General features: G+C 40.1%; 1 long non-coding RNA gene across 3 annotated transcripts in view; it reads right to left on the bottom strand.

The window, feature by feature from the left end:
- The window catches only part of LOC140848442 (uncharacterized), a 111,839-nt gene that overhangs the window by 73,961 nt on the left and 11,206 nt on the right, over nucleotides 1-26,672 (bottom strand). The window lies entirely within an intron of this gene.

Genomic DNA, 26,672 nt, shown 5'->3' with positions numbered 1-26,672 from the left:
CCCACCAATAGCTCTCCTCACTGACAAAGCCCAGCTCCCAGGCCCTTCGTTCTTACAGGCTGCTTCAGCCCTGGCAGTGTGCTGAACCACCAGTACTGGCTTTGTAGCCCCGAGCAGGACCTCCGGGGCTGCCACCCTGACCCCTATTTCTGGCTCCTTGCCTCCTATGTGCCCTTGGTTTCCATCTTGCTTGTGAAACCCTCAGGGCAGCCTTCCAGAATTTGCTGTGATGTGGTAGCACTATTATTTGTTTATTGAAGTATAGTTGAGATACAGTGTTATTGGTTTCAGGTATAGACATAGTGTTGTATACAGTTATCTGCCTCATTAAATCCTCACCACAATAACTGTAGTTGCTGTCTGTCAACATAAAAAGATATTACAATATTGTTGACCATATTCCCAATGCTATACTTTCATCCCCCTAATTTCTGACTAATTTATATTACAGTTTGGATTTATGTACTTCTTTATCCCCTTCACATATTTCACTCACACCCCCTTCCCCTATGGCAACCACCAGTCTCTTCTCTATGTCTATGAGTCTATTTCTGTTTTGTTTGTCTGTTTTGGTTTTTTTTTTTGGTTCCACATGCACAGTGATACAACACAGTATTTGTCTTTCTCTGCCTGGCTTATTTCATCAGGATAATACCCTCTAGGTTCACTCACATGGTTGCAAATGGCAAGATTTCTTTCTTTTTTATGGCTGAGTAATACTTCATTGTGCATATGTACCACAACTTTATTCATCTATTGATGGACACTTGGGTTGCTTCCATATCTTGGTTTTTGTAAATAGTGCTGCAACAAATATAGGCATGCTTGTATCTTTCTGAATCAGTGATTTTGGTGTCTTCAGAAAAATTCCCAGAAATAGAATTGCTGGATCATAATGATATTTCAATTTTTAGTTTTTTGAGGAAACTCCATACTGCTTTCTACAGTGACTGTACCAATTTACATCCCCACCAACAGTGTAGGATGATTCCCTTTTCTTCACATCCTCTCCAACACTTGTCATTTCTTGTCTTTTGGATGGAGGCCATTCTAACTGATGTGACGTGACTTCTCATTGTGGTTTTTATTTGCATTTCCCTGGCGATTAGTGATGTTGAGCATCTTTTCATGTGCCTGTTGGCCATCAATATGGCTTCTTTGGAAAAATGTCTTTGATTCAGATTCTGTCCAACTTTCAGTAGGGTTATTTGGGATTTTTTGGTGTTGAGTTGTATGACTTCTTTTATTTTTTTATTAAGGTATTATTGATATACACTCTTTTGAAGGTTTTGCATGAAAAATCAATGTGGTTACTACATACACCCATAATATCGTGTCCCCATCAGTCACGGCCCATCAGTGTAGTTAGATGCCACAGAGTCACTATTTGCTTTCTTTGTGCTACACTGTTTTCCCCATGATCCCCCCACACCATGTGTACTAATCATAATACCCTTCAATCCCCTTCTACCTCCCTGTCCACCCGCCCTTCCCCACCCTTCCCCTTTGGTAACCACTAGACCCTTCTTGGAATCTGTGGTCTGTTGCTGTTTTGTTCCTTCAGTTTTGCTTCGTTGTTATATTCCACAAATGAGGGAAATCATTTGGCACTTGTCTTTCTCTGGCTGACTTATTTCACTGAGCTGCATCCATGTTGTTGCAAATGGTAGGATTTGTTTTCTTCTTATGGCTGAATAGTATGTAATTTTGTATATGTACCACCTCTTCTTTATCCATTTATCTACTGATGGACACTTAGGTTGCTTCCATGTCTTGTCTATTGTAAATAGTGCTGTCATAAACATGGGAGTGCATATGTCTTTTTGAATCTGATAAATTATATTCTTCGGGTAAATTCCTAGGAGTGGAATTCCCAGGTCAAATGGTGTTTCCATTTTTAGTTTTTTGAGGAACCTCCATATTGCTTTCCACAATGGTTGAACTAATTTACATTCCCACCAGCAGTGTAGGAGGGTTCCCCTTTCTCTGCATACTTGCCAGTATTTGTTGTTCTTAGTCTTTTCTATGCTGGCCATCCTAACTGGTGTGAGGTGATATCTCATGGTTTTAATTTGCATTTCCCTGATAATTAATGATGTGGAGCATCTTCTCATGTGCCTGTTGGACATCTTAACTTCTTTGGAGAATTGTCTGTTCATATCCTCCACCCATTTTTTAATCAGGTTATTTGTTTTTTGGTTGTTGAGGCGTGTGAGTTCTTTATATATTTTGGATGTTAACCCCTTGTCAGATATGTTGTTTACAAATATATTCTCCCATACTGTAGGATGCCTTTTTGTTCTGTTGGTGGTGTCCTTTGCTGTATAGAAGCTTTTTAGTTTGATGTAGTCCCATGTGTTCATTTTTGCTTTTGTTTCCCTTGCTCGAAGAGATTCATTCAGGAAGAAGTTGCTTATGTTTATATTCAAGATATTTCTGCCTATGTTGTCTTCAAAGAGTTTTATGGTTTCATGACTTACATTCAGGTCTTTGATTTATTTTGAGTTTACTTCTGTGTATGGGGTTAGACAATAATCGAATTTCATTCTCATGCATGTAGCTGTCCAGTTTGGGCAACAACACTTGTTGAAGAGGCTATCATTTCCCCATTGTATATCCATGGCTCCCTTATCATATATTAATTGACCATATATGCTTGGGTTTATATCAGGGCTCTCTAGTCTGTTCTGTTGGTCTATGGGTCTGTTCTTGTGCCATGACCAAATTATCTTGATTACTGTGGCTTTGTAGTAGAGCTTCAAGTCAGGGAGTGTAATCCACCCAGCTTTATTCTTCCTTCTCAGGATTGCTTTGGCTATTCGGAGTCTTTTGCAGTTCCACATGAATTTTAGAACTATTTGCTCTAGTTCCTTGAAGAATGCTGTTGGTATTTTGATAGGGATTGCATTGAATCTGTAGATTGCTTTGAGCAGGATGACCATTTTGACAATATTAATTCTTCCTATCCACGAGCATGGGATATATTTCCATTTAATGGTATCTTGTTTAATTTCTCTCATGAGTGTCTTGTAATTTTCAGAGTATAGGCCTTTCACTTCCTTGGTTAGGTTTATTCCTAGGTATTTTATTCTTTTTGATGCAGTTGTGAATGGAATTGTTTTCCTGATTTTTTTTTTCTTCTAGTTCATCATTAGTGTATAGGATTGCCACAGATTTCTGTGTATTCATTTTGTATCCTGCAACTTTGCTGAATTCAGATATTAGATCTAGTAGTTTTGGAGTGGATTCTTTAGGGTTTTTTTATGTACAATATCATGTCATCTGCAAACAGGGACAGTTTAACTTCTTTATCAATCTGGATGCCTTTTATTTCTTTGTGTTGTCTGATTGCCATGGCTAGGACCTCCAGAACTATGTTGAATAAAAGTGGAGAGAGTGGGCATCCTTGTCTTGTTTCCAATGTTAAAAGAAAGGCTTTCAGCTTCTCACTGTTAAGTATGATGTTGGCTGTGGGTTTGTCACATATGGCCTTTATGTTGAGGTACTTGTCCTCAACAATTTGTTGAGAGTTTTTATCATGAATGGATGTTGAATTTTGTTGAATGATTTTTGGCATCTCTGGAGATAATCATGTGGTTTTTGTTGATGTGGTAGGTGATGTTGATGGATTTTCTAATATTGTACCATCCTTGCATCCCTGGAATAAATTCTACTTGATAATGATGGATGATATTTTTTATGTAATTTTGAATTCGGTTTGCTAATATTTTTGTTGAGTATCTTTGCATCTCTGTTCATCAGGGATATTGGTCTGTAATTTTCTTTCTCTTTGTGTTGTCTTTGCCTGGTTTGGGTATTAGGGTGGTGCTGGCCTCATGACTGAGTTTGGAAGTATTCCCTCTTCTTCTTTTTGGAAAAGTCTAAGGAGAATGGGTATTAGGTCTTCACTAAATGTTTGATAAAATTCAGCGGTGAAGCCATCTGGACTAGGAGTTTTGTTCTTAGGTAGAATTTTGATTACCAGTTCACTTTCATTGCTGATAATTGGTCTGTTCCGATTTTCTGTTTCTTTCTGGATCAACCTTGGAAAGTTATATTTTTCTAGAAAGTTGTCCATTTCTTCTAGGTTATACAGTTTCTTAGCATATAATTTTTTATAGTATTCTCTCATAATGCTTTGTATTTCTGTGGTGTCCATAGTGATTTTTCCTTTCTCATTTTTGATTCTGTTTATGTGGGTAGACTCTCTTTTTTTCTTGATAAGTCTGGCTAGCAGTTAATCTATTTTGTTTATTTTCTCCAAGAACCAGCTCCTGCTTTCATTGATTCTTTCTCTGTTTTATTCTCGATTTCATTTATATCTGCTCTAATCTTTATTATGTCCCTCCTTCTACTGACTTTGGGCCTCTTTTGTTCTTCTTTATCTAGTTTTGTTAATTGTGAGTTTAGACTGTTCATATGGGATTGTTCCTTCTTTCCTGAGGTAGGCCTGTATTGCAATATACTTCCCTCTTATCATGGCCTTCACTGCGTCCCACAGATTTTTGCAATGTTGAATTATTGTTGTCATTTGTCTCCATATATTGCTTGATCTCTGTTTTTATTTGGTCATTGATCCATTGATTTTTTAGGAGCATGTTCTTAAGTCTCCATGTGTTTGTGGGATTTTTCCTTTATGTAATGTATTTCTACTTTCATACCTTTGTGGTCTGAGAAGCTGGTTGGTACAATTTCAGTCTTTTTGAATTTACTGAGGCTCTTTTTGTGGCCTAGTATATGATCTATTCTTGAAAATGTTCCATGTGCACTTGAGAAGAATGTGTATCCTGCTGCTTTTGGGGCTAGAGTACTGTAAATGTCTGTTAGGTCCATCTGTTCTAATGTGTTGTTCAGTGCTTCTGTGTCCTCTCTACTTATTTTCTGTCTGGTTGATCTGTCCTTTGGAGTGAGTAGGGTGTTGAAGTCTACTAGAATGAGTGGATTGCATTCTATTTCCCCTTTTAATTCTGTTAGTATTTGTTTCACATATGTAGGTGCTCCTTTGTGCATAGATATTTATAATGGTTATATCCTCTTGTTGGATTGACCCTTTTATCATTATGTAATGTCCTTCTTTGTCTCTTGTGACTTTCTTTGTTTTCAAGTCTATTTTGTCTGATACAAGTACTGCAACTCCTGCTTTTTTCTCCCTATTAGTTGCATGAAATATCTTTTTCCATCCCTTGACTTTTAGTCTGTGTATTTCTTTGAGTTTAAAGTGAGTCTCTTGTAGGCAGCATATAGTTGGGTCTTGTGTTTTTATCCATTCAGTATTCAATGTCTTTTGATTGGTGCATTCAGACCATTTTCATTTAGGGTGATTATCGATAGGCATGTATTTATTGCCATTGCAGGCTTTAATTTCATGGTTACCAAAGGTTCAAGGGTAACTTCCTTACTATTTAATAGTTAAGGATACTATTATCCTTTTCTTCCTCCTTTATTCTTTATTATTAGGTATTGTATTCTATACTCTTTGTCTATCCCTTGATTGACTTTGGGGGTAGTTGATTTAATTTTGCAGTTGCTTAGTAATTAACTCTTCTACTTTCTTTACTATGGTTTTATTACCTGTGCTGACAGCTATTTAGTTTTAGGGACACCCTCTATCTATAGCAGTCCCTCCAAAATACACTGGAGAGATGGTTTGTGGGAGGTAAATTCTCTCAGCTTTTGCTTATCTGGAAATTGTTTAATCTCTCCTTCAAATTTAAATGATAATGCTGGATAGAGTGAGTATTCTTGGTATGAGGCCCTTCTGCTTCATTGCATTAAATATATCATGCCACTCCCTTCTGGCCTGTAAGGTTTCTGCTGAGAAGTCTGATGATAGCCTGTTGTGTTTTCCTTTGTTTGTGATCTTTTTTCTCTCTCTGGCTGCTTTTAATAGTCTGTCCTTATCCTTGATCTTTGCCATTTTAATTACTATATGTCTTGGTGTTGTCTTCCTTGGGTCCCTTGTGTTGGGAGATCTGTGTACCTCCATGGCCTGAGAGACTATCTCCTTCCCCAGATTGGGGAAGTTTTCAGCAATTACCTCCTCAATGACACTTTCTATCCCTTTTTGTCTCTCTTCTTCTTCTGGTACCCCTATAATGTGAATATTGTTCCATTTTGATTGGTCACACAGTTCTCTCAATATTCTTTCATTCTTAGAGATCCTGTTTTCTCTCTGTGTCTCAACTTCTTTGTGTTCCTCTTCTCTAATTTGTATTTCATTTATTGTCTCCTCCATCATTTCTAATCTGCTTTTAAAATCCTCCACTGTGTTCCTTAATGATTGGATGTCTGTCTTAAAGTTGTTCCTGAGTTCTTGAATATTTTTCTCTACCTTCAGGAGCATGTTTATGATTTTTATTCTGAAATGTCTTTCAGGAAGATTGATTAGTTCAGTGTCACTTGGCCCTTTTTCTGGAGTTTGTGGGATTTTGGTTTTAACCAGGTTCCTTGATGTTTCATATTTGTATTTGGCACCCTCTGTCCTTAACTCTCTGGAGTCCAGAAGCTCTACTCTTTGGATCTGCTCAGCCCCTGGAACAATGTTGGGTGTCACAGGGGAGTGGTGCTGGTGCTTGGAGGGAGGAAAGAGCTGTTTCCTGCTTCCTGGCTGCTATGTCTGTCTCCACTGCCAGGACCAGTGGGCTGAACACACAGGTGTAAGCCTATATGCTTTGTGTTTGTAGTTGCTGTAAGCGGGACTTCCCTCTGGCTGGCCTGATGCCAGTGCAGGGTTTTCTGGTTTGCGAGCCAGGTGCGGCTGGCTGGGAGGAAGGCTCAGCAGGCTGTGTATCATGGTGGAGGGCCTTGTAGCTGTGTAGTCAGCCATAGGTATGGAGTGCTTGAATATCCTGAAAGTTCCCAACCTGTTGGGTAGAGTGCACCCAGACAATTTTGTCTACCTGTCCTTTCTCCTGAGCAGTAAGCTCTGTGCAATCCTTGCCCCTTGAGCAGCCCTCTTGCTGTTAGGAAGTCTCTCAGACTGCCCACCTTTCTTTTGTCCCAGAGCAGCCAGATATGGATCCGTTTTCCACAAGCAGCTGGAATCTCAGTCTCTCCAGGTATTCCGCCTGTCTTAGCTTTCCAATCCCACTAATCACCAGAGCACCATTCTATGTAAGTTCATGCTCCCTGAGCAGATCTCCAGGGCTAGGTGTTCAGCAGTCTCAGGCCTCCACTCCCTCCCCACTCTGTTTCTCCTCCACCCACCAGTGAGCTGGGGTTGGGGAAGGGCTTGTGTCTCGCTAGGTCATGGCTTTGGTATGTTATTCTGTTCCATGAGGTCTCTTTTCTCTAGGTGTATGCAGTCTGGTGCAGCCTTTTTTCCTGTTCCTCTTTCAGGATTAGTTGTATTAATTATATTTTTGTATTATATGTGGTTTTAGGAGGAGGTCTCTCTCTCACCTCTCACATCGCCATCTTTAATCCCCCTAATCTGTATGAGGTCTTATATATTTTGAATATTAGCCTCTTATCAGATATATCATTTCCAAATATTTTCTCCCATACAGTAAGTTGTCTTTTCATTCTGTTAACAGTTTCCTTTGCTGTACAGAAGCTTCTAAGTTTGACGTAGTCCCATTTTATTTTTTACTTTTGTTTCCCTTGCATATCCAGAGAAAATACTAATGCTGATGTTCAAGAGATGCTTGCCTGTTTTCTTCTAAGCATTTGATGCCTTATTTAGGTCTTTAATCCATTTTGAATTTTTTTTGTGCATGATGTAAGATGGTGATCCAGTTTGAATTTTTTACACATAGCTGTCCAGTTTTTCAATACCATTTATTGAAGAGACTGTATTTTCCCTGTTGTATATTCTTCCATTGTATAGTCTTGCCTCCTTTGTCATATATTAATTGATAATATATGTGTGGTTTTATTTCTGGGTCCTCTATTCTGTTGCATTGATCCATGTATATATATATTCTTGTGCCACTACCATACTGTTTTAATCAGTGTAGCTTTGTAGGATAGCTTGAATTCAGGAACTGTGATGTGCCCTAGCTTGCTCTTGTTCAAGATTGCTTTGGTTATTCAGGGTCTTTTGTAGTTCTGTATAAATTTTAATATTATTTTCTTCAGTTCAGTGAAAAATGCCATTGATATTTTGATAGAGATTGCATTGAATCTGTAGATTTTTTGGACAGTATGGCCATTTTGACAATATTATTTCTTCCTATCCTTCAATGTGGAATTTCTCCATTTATTTGTATCTTCAATTTATTTCATCAATGTCTTATAGTTTTCAGAGTACAGGTTTTTTACCTACTTGGCTAGGTTTATTCCAAAGTATTTTACTCTTTTTAATGCACTTATAAATGGAATTGTTTTCTTGCTCTCTCTGCTAACTTGTTATTAGTATATAGACATGCAACATGTTTCTGTATATTGATTTTGTATCTGCAACTTTACTGAATCCAGTTATTAGTTCTAATAGTTTTTGGTGGCATCTTTAGGGTTTTCTGTATAGTATCATGTCATTTTCAACTAGTCTCAGTTTTACTTCTTAGCAATTTGGATGTCTTTTACTTCTTTGTTTTGTCTGATTGCTGTGGCTTGGACTTCCAGTACTATGTTGAATAGAAAAGGTGAGAGTGGACATCCCTGTTTTTTTGCCTCCTCTTTGAGGAAAAGCTTTCAGCTTTTCACCATTGGGTATGATGTTAGCTGTGGGTTTATCAGAATGGTCTTTATTATGTTGTGGTATGTTCCCTCTATACCAACTTGTTGAGAGTTTTTGTCATATGTCAATTTATTGGCATATAATTTTTGTGGTGTCAGTTGTTACTTATTTTTTTTCTGATTTTATTTGTGTCCTCTCCGTTTGTCTGGTTCTCCATGTTTGTTCCTATGTATTAGATGGATCAGCTATGCCTCCTCGTCTTGAAGGTAGTGGCTTTATGAAGGAGGCATACTGTGGTTTCCAGAAGTACAAAAGGCCCTGCTCACCAGAGGCAGGTACTCCAGGAGAGTTCTCTGTTGTGACTGAGCCATGACTGCTGTTGGTGGGCTGTGGGGGGCTTACCTTCTGTCTGGCAGTCTGCCATGCTGAGCCCCTCTGCTATGCCTCAATATGTGATGCCTGGATGATCTGTGATGCAGTGTGACAAAGGCCCACTCTTTGCCTGGCTGTCTGCATGGCTGACTACCACTGAGATGGGTGTGTTGGGTGGCACAAGTCTGCAGGGGAATGCCTATCCCAGGCTGAGCAAGTTGGGTAGGTGGAGAGTTTCAGAGCTAGCTCCCACAAGTGTCTGGCTAGTTGGGGTGAGGGAGGGCTTTAAAAATAGCATATACCTAGCTCTTTCCCTTCCAGAGAGAGCTCCCTCAGATGCTCACCCCTCTAGCACACTTTCCAAAGTTAGCAAATCTTCAAACTGCTGCCTTTATGTTGGTCTCAGAGGGGTTGGCAGAGCATACCAGTCCTCCACAAGCAGAAACTTGGCTCCCCTCACAATGCTTCAACTCTTCCTTATTTCCAGCCCTATTAATCTTCAAAGCTCAATGCTATAGGGACTCATCTTCCTGGAGCAGATCCCCAGACCCAGGTGTGCAAGGTCCCTGAGCATTTTTCTCCTCCCCACTCTATCCCTCCCATTTGTGGGTTGGGGTGGGAGTGATTATAACTCAATCAAATGCAGCTCTGCACCTTTACTCTTCTCAATGTGGTGTTTTCTTTTTTTGCTAGGTATTGAAGGTCTGTTCTGCAGTCTTCATGTTGTTTTCAGAGTTAGTGGTATTAGATACAGTTGCTTCCTAGGAAGAGATTATCACAGAGACCTCCTATTCTGTCATCTTCCTTTGTTCCTTCCAATGGGTGACAGTCTTAAGGAATGGACAGGATTCTCCCTTCTTTAAGTAAAATGTTTTTTTTTTCTGATCATGTAAGTAATACATATTCACTCTCAAAAGAACACAAATCTCAAAGGGGGACAAAAGTAATCTGCCTTCTATCATCCAAAGATAATTCCTACTGGCAGTTCCCAATTCTATTTTACAATATATAGATTTCTTTACATGAATAAGATCATATCCTGCCTTTTTAAAAAATTTAAAACTGTAGCATAAAAATGTCTCCAGATCATTAAGGATCTCTTTTTAAATATGCTTTGTGATGGTTGCATGATATTCCATTTTAAGGATGTATTATAATTTACACAATACTGGTAAGTATGAGAAGATTGTATACATTCAGATTCCCTGAAATACCTATGGTATATTGAAATCTGAGTGCATGAGCAGTCTGCAGCTCCAACAGTGGTGAATATGGTGATAAGGAGAGGCAGCAAGAATGGCTGGTGCCTGGTACTGGTGATCACAGAAGATAAAAAGAGGAAGAAAATGATAGCTATCATGAAGAAAAGGCCACTTCAAATCAATGCCTTTCAGTCCTATTTGGTCAGAAATTTGAGGGGGCTGGAGCTTCAGTTAAAGGGTCAGTGTCAAAGCATGAAGCCTGATCTTGGGAATAAAAATGGCTTCTGAAGGAGAACTCTGGTATGGAGAGTGTGTCATGTACATACACAAGTCAGCAGGAGGGGAAGAGGGGACAACATGATAGTGAGTTATACAGAGTAGTGTGTTTGCTTTGAGCAACTGAATTTTTTAAGTCTTTAGCTATACAAGTAACCCACTCTTTCCAGGTATGAGATCTGGTCTCTGTGGTGATGATGTCTGTGTTTGTCTTTAATGAGAACATCTCTGCTCTGGGGCAGCCTACAGGTGGGCCTGCATAGATGAATAACCAAGACGAAGACTGAAGGTACAGGTCCTGGCATCACCCAAAGCTCTCACTATGCTTCCTCAGAAGTTTGTTTTTGCCTCTGGCCAAAGAAAGACTGAAGGAGCCTTAAGATAAGTGGGAAAAAGTTACATAAATTTCCTCATTGTGACACTCTGAAACCCACTTGCTGGAAGCATGATTAGATGAATGGAAAAGGACAAGTCTTAGGCACAGACATGAAAGTGGCTGGATATCTGTTAAACTCTGTGGCTCAGGTTGAGACAAAGGCCATGAGCCTTCACAAATCTCTGTGGAACATCAAAAGGGAAATATCCATTAGATCTTTACATGAATACCTCTTTTCCAAATGGAAAACATCCCATTCTTAGAACATATTGCTCAGAGAAATTGTATAGCCCTAGGCAGCCTTGGGTAGTAAAATACTCAATTAAGAGTTCTAGATGAAAGTAAAGACAGAGAAGCTCTGAGTAGCCACTTTTACAATAAAATAATCCAACCATAGTAGATTACAGTGCCTCAGGCAGAGTTTACCAAGAGAAGGGAGTTAGTGGTTTGGCCTGCAGTGGCCATGCTGATCTCACTGTCTGCTATATTTTGCCAGTGGTTAGTAATCTCAGCTTTTTTCCTTTCAGTTTCACTTATGTGAGTTATTTCTCAGACCATGGTGAATTCCATCAGAGGCCACATAGCAGTATTTCATGTTTACACCAACATTGCCAGTCCACTACTCAAAAGTGGTAACACTTTCTAAATTTATCCTTACACTGAAGTTTCTACTATTGCTTACCTCAGCAACCTTCACTTAGGACAGACTCTCTAGTCTAGACTGTAAGTTCATTTTAAACTCTTTGATTCTAGTACCTACCAATCCTGCCAGATTTTTGCACACTCTTCTTTTAGAACTTTTTAAAAAAGTCTCTTCATCTATCAATCCATCCACCCACCCACTTATTCATCCAACTGAAAAATATTGGTGTACATACACTGTGTCCAGTCCTCGTGCCATGTGATGGAGACAACAAGGAGAGTGAGAGTGATGTCCCCAACGTGACAACATAGGAGACCCTGCCTCTGTCCCCACACAAAGATAAAAAATTAGTTAGCTGTGAACAAAAAGCAGCTCTGGGGGAGTTCCGGAGTTCACTTGAGAAATTGTAACAATGTAGTGGAGCAAAAAACCTAAGAATAACTGCAGAAGAAGAGAAGGAAGACAGCTTGATTTTGCCTGCATCATCCCATCCCACAAACTGGCATTGCTGAGTGCCAAGGGGGAATATACCAGCTAGAAAGAGCTCCTCTTGCCAAGAAGGAAAAGCAAAATGAATGACCAGCTTCTCCAGCTTTTTGGGGCACTACATGAAGAACCTGTTTTGGTTTAACCCCACCTGGATGGGCAGAGCTGAGACATAGAGATGGCTAGGAACAAAAAGAAAAGCAGGAACTACTAAGCAGCCATGCACCAGGAGTGATTGTACACAGTGATCTGATCTACAGATAAGCCCAATAGCTTTTGCCACCAAAGAAGGAACCAATGGCAAGCAGAACTGCCACAGACTTCCTGCATATTCCACCAGTTTTCACCCTATAGGTCCTGTGTGTTCACTAATGCTAGCTGCCTGAGTCCCTTTGGCTCCATTAATAGACCCCAACCCCACCCACAGCCAGAGTCTGGGAAAAACCCTGGTAGCCACCTCAGGCTTCTGTGGCTGCACAGTGCAAAACAGCCTTGACTCCCACTGCTTTGCGTGTACTCAGGGCTAGATCCTTCAGCTGTTCGTGTGCATGCCCCTGCCTTGACATCTACCAGACTTCACTGCAGTACACAAGCTCAGGTGGAGACTGGTCAGTCAAGGGAAAGCCTGCCAACATCCAGAGCACCTACAGTTGCTTGTGGGCCCAGATCATGCCCTGTCATCTGTCACTGGCCTGTACTATTGTGCTTACCTATAGTTAACCTCTCCAACTCTGCACCTGCTCTGCAATGGAGGAGACTGTGCAGCCACAGAACAGCATCCCAATATCCAGGGACGCCATAGCTGCCAGTGCCTGGCCCTTGCTGCCTGCCCTGCTCCTCACCATGATGTATGTGTCAGCAACTGCTTCTGTCACTACATAGGCACCTGAAGCTGGCTTCCACAGCTAAGTGTGTGTATACCTCTGGCTCTGACCACCAGCACTGCCTTCCATAGTCGCTGGACCTGAAGGCACCACTAAGTACCCAACAGCTTGTGCAGCCACTGTAGATCCCTTATGGTCTAGATCCATTGCCGAGGACACACAATTGTAGATGCTGGGAATCAGAGTTGCCTGAGCTGAACTGACATTTCACTCCTGTACATGGTGTTACCACACGCTCCCACATGTAGAGCCTTATACCATTAGATTTGGGGTCACAGACAGTAGTCTCCAGCATGTTCCTACCTACAGTTGGAAGTCTTCCTTTACTGAAGTCAGCCCATAAAGTCTGTAACAGGTGACTGCTTCTGATTCACAGACACCTACACAAGGCTACAGGAATCATGAAGAATCAGGGAAACGTGATTCCAACAAAGAAATACAGTAAACCACCAGTGACTGTAAAGACTTTCCCTAATAAAGAAAAAGTGAAGGAATTCATCATCACTAAATCTAACAAGAAATGCTTTAAGAAATTCTTCAAACTGAAAGGATGCTAATTCGTAATAGAAAACATGAAAATATACAATACACTGATAGATAAACAATCAAATTCAGAATATTCTAATACCGTAATATGGTGGTGTTTTAACTACTATCTTTCATCACTCACAAAAATTAACTCAAAATGGTTTACAGACTTAAACATAAGAACTGAAACTACAAAACTCCTGGAAGAAAACATGGAAAGAAACTCCTTGACATTAGCCTTGACAAGTTTTTTTGGATATGCCACCAAAAGCACAAACAACAAAAGCAAAAATAAACAAGTGGAACTACATCAAACTAAAAAGCTTCTGCACAGCAAAAGAAATAATCAACCTACAATTGATCAAAATGGAAAGGCAATCTGCAGAATAAAATATTGCAAATAAAATATCTGGTAGGGGTTAATATTCTAAAATATATAAATAACTCATATAATTCAGTAGCAAAAAAAACAAACAATCTGATTTTTAAAATGACAGAGGAAGGGGGAACTGAATAGATATTTTCCCAGAGAAAATATACAAATTGCCAACAGATACATCAAAAGTTGCTAAACATCACTAATTATCAGGAGAATGCAAATGAAAGCCACAATAAGATATCACCTTATATCTGTAAGATTAGCTATCATCAAAGAGATAAAAGCAAGCATTGGCAAGGATGTGCAGAAAAGGGAACCTTTATTCACTGTTGGTAGGTAGGTAAATTGGTGCAACCACTATGGAAAACAGTATGGAGGTTCCTCAAAAAAATTAAATTAGAATTACCGTATGATCCAGCAATCCCACTTCTGGGAATGAAAGGAAATGAAAACAGGACCTGGAAGAGATATCTTCACTCCCATTTTCAATGCAACAATTATTCAGAGTAGATAAGACATGGAAACAAACTAAGTGTCAGTCAGCAGATACTATTCAGCCATGAAACAGAAGGAAATCCTGCCACTTGTGACAACATAAATGTACCTTGAGATCATTATGCTAAGTGAAATAAGTCAGACAGAGAAAGGTAAATACTGTATGATATCACTTATAAATGGAATCTAAAAAAGCCAACCTCACAGAAACAGAGAGTAGAGTGGTGGTGACCAGGAACTGGGGAGTGGGAGAAATGGGGTGCTGGTCAAAGGGTATGTATAAACTTCCAGTTACAAGATGAATAAATTCTAGGGATCTATAGCATGATGATTATAGTTAATAATACTATATTATATACTTAAAAGTTGCTATGAGAATATACTTTAAATTTTCTCACCACAAAAAATGAAATGGTGATTATGTGACATGTTAGGGATTTTAGCCAATACTATGGTAGTAATCATTTTGCAATACGTAAGTGTATCAGATCAACACATTGTATACCACAATGTTATATGCTAGTTGTATTTCAATACAGCCAGGGTAAAAAATTCAATAATGACAAACTCTTGTATAACACTTGCCACATGCCAAGAACATACCTGTATCTTAACATATAAAGTGTTAATCCTAACAGCAACTTTATGAGAACGTACTGTTATTATTCCCATTGTACAGATAAAGAAACTAAGATTAATTAAATAAGATCCCTGCTTTCAAAGGCATATAGGGTAGTTAAGGAGTCAAATTATATGTTCACAAAAGAGTGAAATTAATATTGTTGGGCCTAAGTATCAGCACAAGCCTGCAAAAATGATGGCATAAAATGGCTCCATTTAGGACAAGGGAGTGTATTTTAGGTCACAGGTTCTCCCAAAATCAGTCCGTGAGTTAAGGACTGGCTGGTAGTGATTGATTAAGGAAGCGCTCTTCAGAAGAATCTGTAAGGAATCGACGCAAGACAGGTAAGAGTGAAGGAGCCAACAAAGAAGCACTTTCAGCTGAAATTCCAGCTTTGTCTAATCCCACAGAGATTGCTGGAGTGTAAGCCGCGCCTTGAGTGTGTCCTGTGTAGAAGCGCGGGAACTGAGCTTTTCAAGTTCTGGCCAGTCAGTCATTGGCTGATGAGGTTCCCTGTGACTGAGGGGATGTAAAACCCCCATGTATGACAATCAAGTGGTGGAACAGTGGGGCAGCTCCAATACCCAGGATCAATCCTTTTAAGGTCTGAGGTTTAAGCCATTTGCAGCAGAGCATGCAGAAGCTGGGGCAGGTGCATAGTGGTAGAAAAAGGTCTAGGAGGATATGGAGGGTGGGTACTTGTAGTACCTACTAGAGTTGACCTCTCATATTTCACAGATGAACTTGCTTCTCTCATTATATTCACTCCATCTTCTTCAAAATTCTGGTTGGTCCAAGTTTCTGGAGGAAAACTTACAAGAAGTTTTCTTAAGGAGACAAGCCACAGCATACACTACTGCAGCTGGTCCTGAGAGTGTAACTGGTATTTGTCATTTTCCTCATCTAACATCTTTTTTAGACTCCCCCTTGCTATTGGCCACCCCTTCTGGTAGTCTATGTTGCTAGCCTGGTGAGAGGATCCAGACCTTCAACCCTGAAGGTCTGAGCCCCTGGTTGCCGTGCCTTTATCAGACTGGTTCTCTGTAACTACCCATTCACACTTAATACTGGCTATGAACAAACATATTCCTGGAATATGCATCAATCCCAATTAGAAGGAAATGCTTTCTACCAGGAAATGTCTCAGTGAGCTACCTGAGCACCAAACTTACTCCTCAACACCATACATAGCACAGTTCCACTGCTTCATGGTGACTAGGGTGAATTTCCCTGGTAATATGGTAACTCATTTCTGTCTCTTTTGGTCTACTGGCAGTAACCAGGTGGCAGCCATACCTTTACGTTTAATTAAGTTTAATTAAACAATGTGGCCCTGGTGGAAGCATACACACCCTGGGAATCAAGACCTTTAGACTTGCAAAGACTAAGTTTGCAGGGACAAGAAGTACAAATTCTTCAAGTGGAAGTAATGATAAGTGGGCCATTTACTACTTCTACCAGTTGATTGCCAGACTCATGTGTTCTACCTATTGATTATGCAGGCCCTAACCCTCACAGGGTATCACCTCCAAGCTGACACCTCAACTGTGCCTCTAAGAGGCTGACTCAACACTTTATTAGGACAGTCGCCTTCTGGATGATGTAGTATGCGGTAGCACCAGGGAATCCCATAGTCTTGTGTCTATGGGCACACAGCTAAAGCATTGTTATGCTGTATTTCATCTTGGTACATCATATGCTCTGTGGGCCCTTGGATAATTACCTGAGGCCTGTGGGCAGGAAGGACAAGCTTATTACTGGAATACGCATCAATCCTAATTAGAAGGAAATGCTTTCCTTTTCAGAGTCCACAGGATCCAATCCATTGTAATCAATTTCCCACCAAGTGACCAGTGTTCTACCTGAGGGCTGATACTTTGGACTCTGGGTTGGTTTCTGTTTCTGATAGGTCAGACATTCAGCAATGCCAGGAGCTAGATCCATCCAGGTGAGAGGGAGCAGGGGCCCATAAATAGCGCCTTCATCTCTGTCATCATAGCGGCTCTGTTCATGGGCTTATTGCATAGACACTGGGATGGCCAAGCACAGAGGTGAGCTGATATCCATTGGAAGAGTCTGTCCAGCTGGCTGTTTAATGCCTCTTCTGCATGGATGCTTACTGGTAAGCATTAAACATGTGATACAGGGCTCACATTTTTATCCCATCCTCCAAGGTTTATCTACATGCTTCATCTCTAGACTGGTTTATTCCTGATTTTCTACTCTTTTGCTTCTAGGCCTCTAAGTCACTATTGCCTATGGATCTCTATACATATTCTTACCACAGTCCACTTGTCTCTGCACCTAAGGTAGATGATCAGATACGATGTCTAAACTCTGTCCACTTGAAGACTTTCCCCTCACTATTGTCTTTCAGGGCCACCCCTGAGTACCCCTGACTTTTGGCTCATATCAACATATTCAATAACCCATTTATGAATCAGTCCTAGTTTTCTTCCTCTGTCAGCTGGTCAAAGAAAATTCCCCCATGAGGCCACAGTTGTTAGCAGAGAAGCATTGGTGCACCGTGATGAGTGATGAGTGAAAACTGGGCCACCTACCAATGCAGATTACTTGGACCCTCTGGGCCAGCTCCAGCCTCAGCCAGAATGTACCACTTCCCTCATACAATGGCTTGTTGCTGGGCCTGCCTGACATTATGACTTGGTGATTCTGACAACTCTCAGTTCAAGATGGGCAGCTCTGGACCTAGAGTTACTTGATTTCATAACATCAGATACTCTGTCTCTGTCAGAGCTCAGTACCATTTCAGGAGCTGGGATTTTTCTTTTTTCTTTTTTAATGGTGTATGATTTGATGCTGCAGATGGCATGGACTGTCTCTCTTTAATATATCAAGGACACTCAACAATAGTTACCAAATTCTATAGTAGTTATGATTTTGACTTCCCTTATATCTCTCAAATTCTGAAGATATCGAACAAGTTAATGCATTCCTTCCTGTAACCTGTGTCAGGTAATCACAAGAAAAGGTTTTAGTGATTGCAGTGCTACAGCATGCCAGAGCCTAGTGACACTTAAGAATGGAGTAATTTCTGTCTGGCCAGTGTATGACCCAACTCCAGATTCTAATCCTTAGAGTGTGCTTCCTAGCACTATTTCTGGTACTGACTGTCTTAAATTGGGTTCTCTCAGAATCAGATCTTGAGTCAAAGATTCAGATGCTAGTGATTTATTAAAGAATAAACTATTAAGACTGGAAGAAGCAAAGATAGGGACGAAGAGGCTAAGCAAGGCTGTAATTTCTGGTGAAGTGCCAGCTTCAGCTTGAGTCTGTAAAGACCCCTGAAAAGTAATAGACTCTTCATAGTTTGTTTCATCTGTTTCACAGCAAAGGAGCTGTGTGGGGGATAGAAGGGAGATGTAGAACACTCAGGCATCTCCTCAGTAGGGTAGGCGGCCCCATTGCCTAGCAGAGAAAGCCTCTAAAGGTCCTAAGTATTGGCTGTGAGCTGCAACAAATGCAGAAGCTAGGGGATAGAGACACTGGTAAAAGGGTTCTGAGGGGATTTGGACAAGGAACATTTCTGCCTGCATGAATAAATGTCCTTAGTTCAGAGAATTATGAGATCATGAGTGAGATGGAGAGGTTGAAGAAGGCTCCCTGGATGAGGTCAGACTTCAGGTAGATTTACTTAGAGGCAGTGGACATGTGGTTCCAACTATTGCATTATAGTTACACTTAGTGGGGCTGTCAGGAGGGACTGGAACACAAGAAGGTCTGAGGGAAGGGGTTAGATTACCACACTAGTTGCCTTTGAGATTCTTTAATACTTTCTTTACAACCCTTGTTGGATTAGAGAAAATACATATCAAAAGCAAAGATCTCAAACAGCTCCTTTGGCTTACTAATTTATACTTCATAACTGTTTCAAGGCCTCTTCTTAGAAATGTCCAGAGGGCTAGTACTGAGCACCTTGGCCTAATTCCCCTGCTCCCCATTCCACTCCTAGTACCTTCCTTTCTCATCGTATTCTCCTACATCTATTGGATACTGGTCACCAGGCTAAGGGTTTTGAAGTAAGACAGTGCATCTTCTCTTGGAACATCTGTATTAACTGAGTGTTTATTATTCCCCTGCCTCCTTTGAGGGTTCAGCATTCACCACAAATTCAAAATCACTTCTAATAAATATAAAACAAAATATCATGATGCCAAAAAAGTGTAATAGATCATGAATACAAGAGCTCAGAGACCAGTTTTGTTCAAGCAAACAAGGATAACTTTGAGAAGAATATAGGACCTGATTTGAGTCTTAGAATACGGTAAGATGTGGAGAAGGTGGAGGGGAATTGCCTTCAGTGTTGCTGAGGTGTGTGAGTGAAATTACCAGATATGAAGGAAAGAGACAGGAGAATGCTACATTAGTGCTTCCTAAGCCTCATCCTCAGCTCACTCCATCAGCATTATTACAAAAGCTTTCGTTCTCTGTTCCCTGTCTCCCATCCCCCATCTCCATTCCTCTTTCCCAGAGGCAACTGCTTTCAAATCTTTCAGCTATTTATAACAGCATTTACTTCTAATTTTCCAAAAATATGATTATACTGTCACTCAAAATTTTTTCAGTTTTAGAAAACACTTAATTACTACAGTGGAAGATGGAACTTTAGCTACATTACAATTCACCCCTCACCCATACACATTTCCCTTATGCCCCACTCCTAATATCATCTTAATAGTATCATATTTGGCTAAGTCAGTAGTCAATGATTACATCTCTAACTATATAAATGTTATTTGTAGTTGAGCTATATTTCATGGCTAATTTTCTTTCTTTTATCCCCCAACTCAGAATTAATGCTTGCATATTCTGCTTGCTTAGTGTTCTGTGGTAGTATCACTGGTTTATCCCCTTATACTGAGAGAGCTATAAACTTTTCTCAGTATGCATATTTATAAATATTAGATACCACCTTCATGTTTTGAGGAAGGGCTGTGGGGGAACTATCCCTCCTGAACAGATAATCTCAAATCCCTTTGGGATTTGGCCTCCACTTACTTCTGCAAACTCATCTAGAATCATTCTCTTTGCTTTCTAGTCTCTAGCCATTGTCCTTTCACTTCCTTAAGTTTGAGTGGCTTGTTGCTGCTCAGGGCCTTCACACATGCTCTTTCTTTTGCCCCAAATACTTGTACCCTCCATCACAATGTTCATGTAAGTACCTGACTCTTGCCCCTCATACAGTTCTCAGTTTAAATTGAGTTCCAAATGCACACTGAGCGCATGTTGTAATGTGGGTCTCTCCACTCGCCCAGTAACTCTACCTCCTAGCAGCCTATTCCTTCATACTCCTTGTCCCTATTCTGTAAATCTGTATCACTGATTAGCACCTATCCACCCCACTACAGACTGTAATACCAATAAGGTCTGTTTGGCTCACCGGTATATCCTGGGTGTTACCCAAGGGTCATTACTCGGTAGTATCCAGATTCTAGTGTTTATTGAATAAATGAAAGTACAGTTTTGAAGGATCAGAGAGACACATTAACATGGAATGGGTAAGGTAACATAAGGGAGGAAAAAGAGACAAGAAAGAGCATCCCCCTAGTTGCATGAGGGCCTGCTGCCATTCAGGACCCACAAGCAGTTCAGGAGCCTGCAGAGTGTCCGTCATCCAGCTGTGCTGGCATCTCAGCCACAAAAGCAGGTGTCCCTTGGTTCCTGTTGTTCTTGGCTTGTTCCTGCTATTCATTTCTTCTGCTTCTCTTGTTAAATATCCATCAAGAAGACGTTTTTTCATGTTTAAAAAATTTATTGTGAAAAAGTTACCAGCTCATTACAGAAAAATTAAATAAAAACAGTAGAACACCAGAAGTCCCACATTACCCCATTTATCTAAGGAAAAAAAATAACACCTTGCTATAATTGCCTTCCAGATAATATATATGTACATACAGAAGTGATATTTCTATAAACGGAGACATTTGTGGATAGTATCTTGTAGCTACAATTCATCCCAGTAATATATGCCTCTTTGGAACTCTGTACATTGTCACAATTAGCCCTTTATTTGGACATCTGAACTCTGTTCCAAAGTTCCACCATTACAAATTAATGCAAAGCTGGAATAACTGGCTGAAAATAAATAAGAATCTAAAAGAAAGTTATTCATCTTTACAAAACTTAAAATATGAATCCATGCATTTAAAATGGGTAATGTGTTATAAAACCATCTCATGGTACATTCATATGACTATTATTTTTAAAGCCAGTAGCTGTGGATATTTTTTAATGTAATTGTAAAAACTGACCTACTACTGAATAGCTTCCAAATTGTATGCCATCACTCCACTGGAGTATCTTAGACCTTTTGTTAATAATAAATGTCAAGTTCTGAACTTGAGGTAGAGAGAGACACAAAAGAACTTCAAAGGATTTTAAAGGATTTATGTGTATGAAAGTCTAAGTCTCAAATGGTGATAGTAATTAAACTATGGCAGCACAGTCCTACTGCAAATGGTGTCAAGAGACATGTGAGCATTATGGATCTATTGAGACAAAGGGCTTTTTCCCCCAACCTTAAGGTGGCAGGGGTGGTGGTCATGTACAAGAATTATGCAGTCTGTCTGAGTTCACACATAGTGCCTATTTGCCCAGTTAATGCAGCCTTCTCAGATGTGACCCAAGAGTTTCTTTGGGCTTTCCTCATATGGTCATCTTGTTGCAAGATGTCTATTTGATGTCCAGCTTCTCCTCTGAGGTGCACACAGGAAGGAAGAGAAGAAAGTAGAGCAAAAGGGCGCATGCCCTGAGGTTACCGCCTCCTTCAGCCACACCTCATTTTCAAGACTACGTCACACTGTCACAGTCTGGTGGTAGAGAATGGACAATGTAGTTTTCTAGTTGAGTATATTGTCATCTCCATGAAAGTCAGGTTCTTTTAATAAAAAAGAAAAGGAGAATAGAGAGGTAGATAACTAGCAGTCTCTCCTATACATAATTTTGGAAAAGATGGCTTTGGAAGACCTCTGGCAATTTCAGGTCCCAAAATAATAAAAAAAAAAATGGGAGGAAATGTAAAAAACAGAGAAAAGAGTTTCTTGGTAGAAACACCTATTGGTCTATTAAAAGACAGGGCAGAAAAAGCCTAAATTGATGGGTGACCCATAAATGTCATGGTAAGGAAATACCAAGAGAAATAATAGATATTATCAGTCATACTTTCTGTCCTTCCACCCTATTTCCAAACTTCAGACAGTCCTGGGACAAATGTCCCTAGTGGGGAGGCCAGTATCCCCAGATTAGGATATTTTCTCCAGTGGAAACACTTGGGAACAGGAGGTGTTATGTGCAAGTAACAGAGTAGCAGGTACCTAGGACAGGGTATAGAGTGGACTGTGGCTGAGACACAGTTTCATGGAAATGACGCCACAAGCACCCCTGCAGGAGTCTACAGGCTAACAGAGGTAACAGGCCTGAAAACACTGAGTGGGTAATAAAAATAGGAAGATGCACTACTATCTCTGCCCCATCCTCTTTCCCCTCATACAAAACAGAACCTTTAGCTACCTATCACAATTCATCCTAGGTTGAAGAAATGATGACTTTAGACGCTATGAAAACATCTCGCTGACCCTGATGTACTTTTCGTATGTGACTGCACCATTCTCTCTGTAATGATTTTTACTATGTGGTTTGAACCACTTCAGAAAGAAACTTGGAAGGACGCATGGGAAGACCTGAACTGGGCTGCTGCCAAAATCAATTGAGTCAACCATCCCCTCCCTTGAGACCATTGGTTGTACAGCTAGGGTTTTTGCAGTCATCCTCATTGGAAGGAAAGTCTTCTCAAAGAAAACTCGATTGTAGTGGGTCAAAGAAGTGCAGTAGGGCAGATACTCATTGTACTGTTCCCGGCAGTACTTTCCAGTGAGGAGAGGAGAGTGCTTCCCTCTGGGGGCTCTTAGGATTAGGAGCTCCAACAGGCATCACCCCAAAGTTTAATACCATTGACATACAGCTGGAGCTAATTCTGCATGGAAACTTTTTGAAAGAAACTCAGAGATATCTGTTGCCCACGTTGGATACTGTGAAATGAATTCTAGAAGGGCTGGCTATCATGCCAATTTAAATATGGTCATAGCCAATCAACTAGCAGTCCTCATTTCAGTACAACAGCACTGGCTATGAGGGTAATTCTACTTTGAAAAATGATCACACTCATTGTCCTATGTGTCTCAGGTGTTCAGAGTACCTGCAGTAGCTGACTTTTCTCAGGAAAATACTAAATTGCTCATGTTTGGCTTTATGCCAAGTTATCTAATCAGTCTGGAGTTTGCAGACACAGGATAATACAGATCCCAACTGTTGGAGATATGTACTCCTTTTCAGAACAATGAAGGATAAGAAATCATGGTACTAAGTAAGAAATCAGGCAAAATCCAGAACCGGAATAGCCTATGAAAAGGCTAAGTTTAAAAGTGATAATAAATGGAAGGCCCTACTGCAGTTATGGGAGAACACATGGGGGATTGGGGACACATTAGACTTATCAAATCTCTGTCAGCTAGAACAAGGTTAATTGTAGTTGTCCGTTTAGCTGGACCTGTCAAAGAGATCATCCATTCCCTAAATCCTGGGACTTGGTGGTTCCTGCTGTCCTAGGTACAGTCCCCAAGCCTATCTCAGTAAGTGTCTCTGGGTCTGAGCTCAGGGGCATAGGCACCAGCACTTGTAACATCAAGGATGGTCATAAAGCTCCTGTGCTATAACATTCATATACTATAACATCGATAGACCAGCATTAGGAACTACCAAATGGCTTCCAAAAATCCCCATTGGGCTCAGGAACATAATTTCCTCATAATTTCCAAAGTTTGGATAGACAGGGCAACCTCAGAGATCTAGGATAAAACTGTATATGACCAGCAATGCAACAGCAATGCTAAAGAAATGGGTAGCCATAAAATATACCTGGTGGTCTGAAACCATGTCCTCAACATTATATTCTAGCTGATAGAAGAGAGCATGTACTATTAAGTAGGGAAAATTCATTCATCCCAGACAATTCCCCAAAGACATGGAATTCCACAAAATATGTCCATAAGGAAGTGGCTGAGTAGACTTCATGTGGTCTATACCTTTTAGTAAAGTGGGAATTTATACTAAGCCTATTAGTTGTGCAAGCAAATAATATATCTATTTTTAAATGATGAGTTATGTGAAAATGATAAATGATGGCATCATGTGTGTCCGGAGGTCAACATGTTGGTCTAGACTTAAGTCCCATGGTTGGAAAGCCCCTTCTGTGACATGGAAAGCTCCCCTGTGACTTGTAACTCTGACCTGGAGAGTTCCTATATTCTGTGGTACAGTGTGAAAGTCTGTTTTCAAAACATGAATTTTAAGTCCAGTAATAAGGTAAGTAGAATATAGGTTTACTGGTTCAGATTTTGACATTGCCTTTTAAACTGATAAAGGAAAAAAACAGATTGAAGAAAGTCAGTGACGCCCTGATCTGCTGTGACTCCCACCTTGCATTACAGCTCCATATGCCCACAGATTCTGGGCACATGTCAGGGAGAGAAAAGGCAGGCTCTGGGGAGCAGCACATGCTCCACTGCCTTAAGACATTCTCTGCTCTAACTATTTGGGTTATAGCCTTATCTGAGATAAGCTAATACTGGCTAACCATCAGGAATAAATTCTATATTTACAATGGCCCACAAAAGCTTATAGGGGTCATTGTTCCACCCAACCAACCCTTAACCCCTTCAGGAGATCCTGACATTCATCAGGTAACTGTCAAGCATCTTTAAAGGACTTTAGAAATAGCTACCAGAGTTTGTTCCTTCCTAACCCAAGTCTATACAGGGATTGTTCAAATCCTAATTGACAAGTACGAATTAAGAGTATTCAAGATGAGGTATCTCCCCAAATTCCTAACAACCTCTGACCTTTGGAAAACCTACCAGATTACCTTCCAAATAGACATGAGTGGCATTAGTGTATTTCTACCTCCAATCCCCTTCAAAAGGTATCTAAAGATAAATTTAACAGGCTCATTCTTGCCCAGAACGTGTTCTGACTTGTCAGGAACAGGCTGGGAAGGGATATTTTCTCTTTCAGAATTTTACCTACTTCAAAGAATCAACTTAACATAGGAGTTAAAACAAGAAAAAAAGATGATGTGTTATGCTCATTTGGGGTGGGGAGAGAGGGCGGTGGCTAAACTATTATCCATCAAATGCTTAGAACTTGGCAATAAAGTTTTGGGGCATCCCGGATGCTGTACCAGACAGAAACCTTCCTAGGGGATAAGAGTGCAATCCATCTATACCTCCAAAATTTTGGGTCCCCACACTGGTTAAAACTATGAAAAAAAATAAACCTCATAGAAATGCACAAACTATGAAATGGGTCCTGTACTAGGCACATCTCTGCATTTTGTAAGGCTTTCTGAAGTTGAGGGGAACATTCCTTGGAACTCATCAATTAATATGAGAGCATTTTGGAGTGGTTAAAAGTCATAAATATGTAACCCTGCAAATTGTTTCACAAGAAGAGGTTTGAACCCAAACCATTTTGTGTGTCCCATGTTTTGGTAAAGTTGAAAACTAAAAAGAAAAGTTATTTCATAGATTTTTAAAGTTTTGAGAAATTTTAAAAATCAAGTGTATTGAAAGAAATACTATGCATCAATTTATTTTCCAGATTTCCTTTTCCTACAGTGGAAGTTCAGGTTGTTTGCGTCATGCCTACAGCTGAAAACTAAAAAACTGGATAAAATATTTTCAAAAGCATCAAAGAGATTATAAAATAGTAAGGAATTATCACACCAAAAGAAAAGCCAAGAATCTAGAGAAGTAAACAATCCTGAAGCTACTTTTTTCCCGATAGCTAATCCCAGAAAATTAGAAGTTCCATTCTGATGGCCTTTCAGAGTGAAGAGGGAATAGAAAAACTGAGACCACACAGTTGGGGAATCTGGCAGGAGACCTTCCCCTGCAACAATCTGGGTTCTAGGATCTCAGAGTGAAAGTGAAGAACAATTGGAATAATGTAAAGAGAATTAAAACTGTAAGAATCACTTGGTTTGTCCAGGAAATAGCAACCTTTGAACAGGTGGTCCCAGACTGGTAGCGCCTCAAGGAGCTTGGCAGAAGCAAATGCAAATACTCTTTGAAGCAAAGTGCTTTTATTATAGGCCTCACAATTATTCCTACAAAATAATATTTCAAGTGCAATAACTAGCGCAGAGTCAAATATACCCACATACAAGAAAATTAGAATCAGTGAATAAAACAGATAGCCAGAAAGAGATCATCAGAAACTCTAGGTGTAGGACCCACCATTTGTGTTTTAAGAGGCCATCTAGGTCATTCTTATACATGCCATGGTATGAGAATCACTGCTTTGTACTTTAGCCAAATAAATATGCACCCCACAAAAAAATGGGCAAGTGTATTAAATCTGGGGAAGGGACCAAGAATCTGCATTTCTAACAAGTTCCCAGGTGATGCTCGTGGCAGACCATACTTCGAGGAAGATTGGTATAGAAAGAGTAATTACTGTACAGGTCAGAACAGTGGTCACCTGAGGGGATGAAAAGGGCTGTAATTTGGGAACAACATGCAGAAAATCTCAGAATGCTGGTATTTTTCTGTCTTGATCTCACAGGTGATTACACCAGTGTTATCATTAAATTATATGTTTATATTTTAATGCATAAATGAGATCACTGGCTGTCCTTTTCCCATTCAGTCACGTAAATCCAATACGACCACTCTAGTCCTATCTATTATTATTCCACCACCCTCATTTATATT

The sequence above is a fragment of the Manis javanica genome, chromosome 3 (assembly GCF_040802235.1).
Source record: "Manis javanica isolate MJ-LG chromosome 3, MJ_LKY, whole genome shotgun sequence".
In the NCBI taxonomy this organism is placed as follows: domain Eukaryota; kingdom Metazoa; phylum Chordata; class Mammalia; order Pholidota; family Manidae; genus Manis; species Manis javanica.
This window is presented reverse-complemented; position numbering and strand designations above follow the sequence as displayed.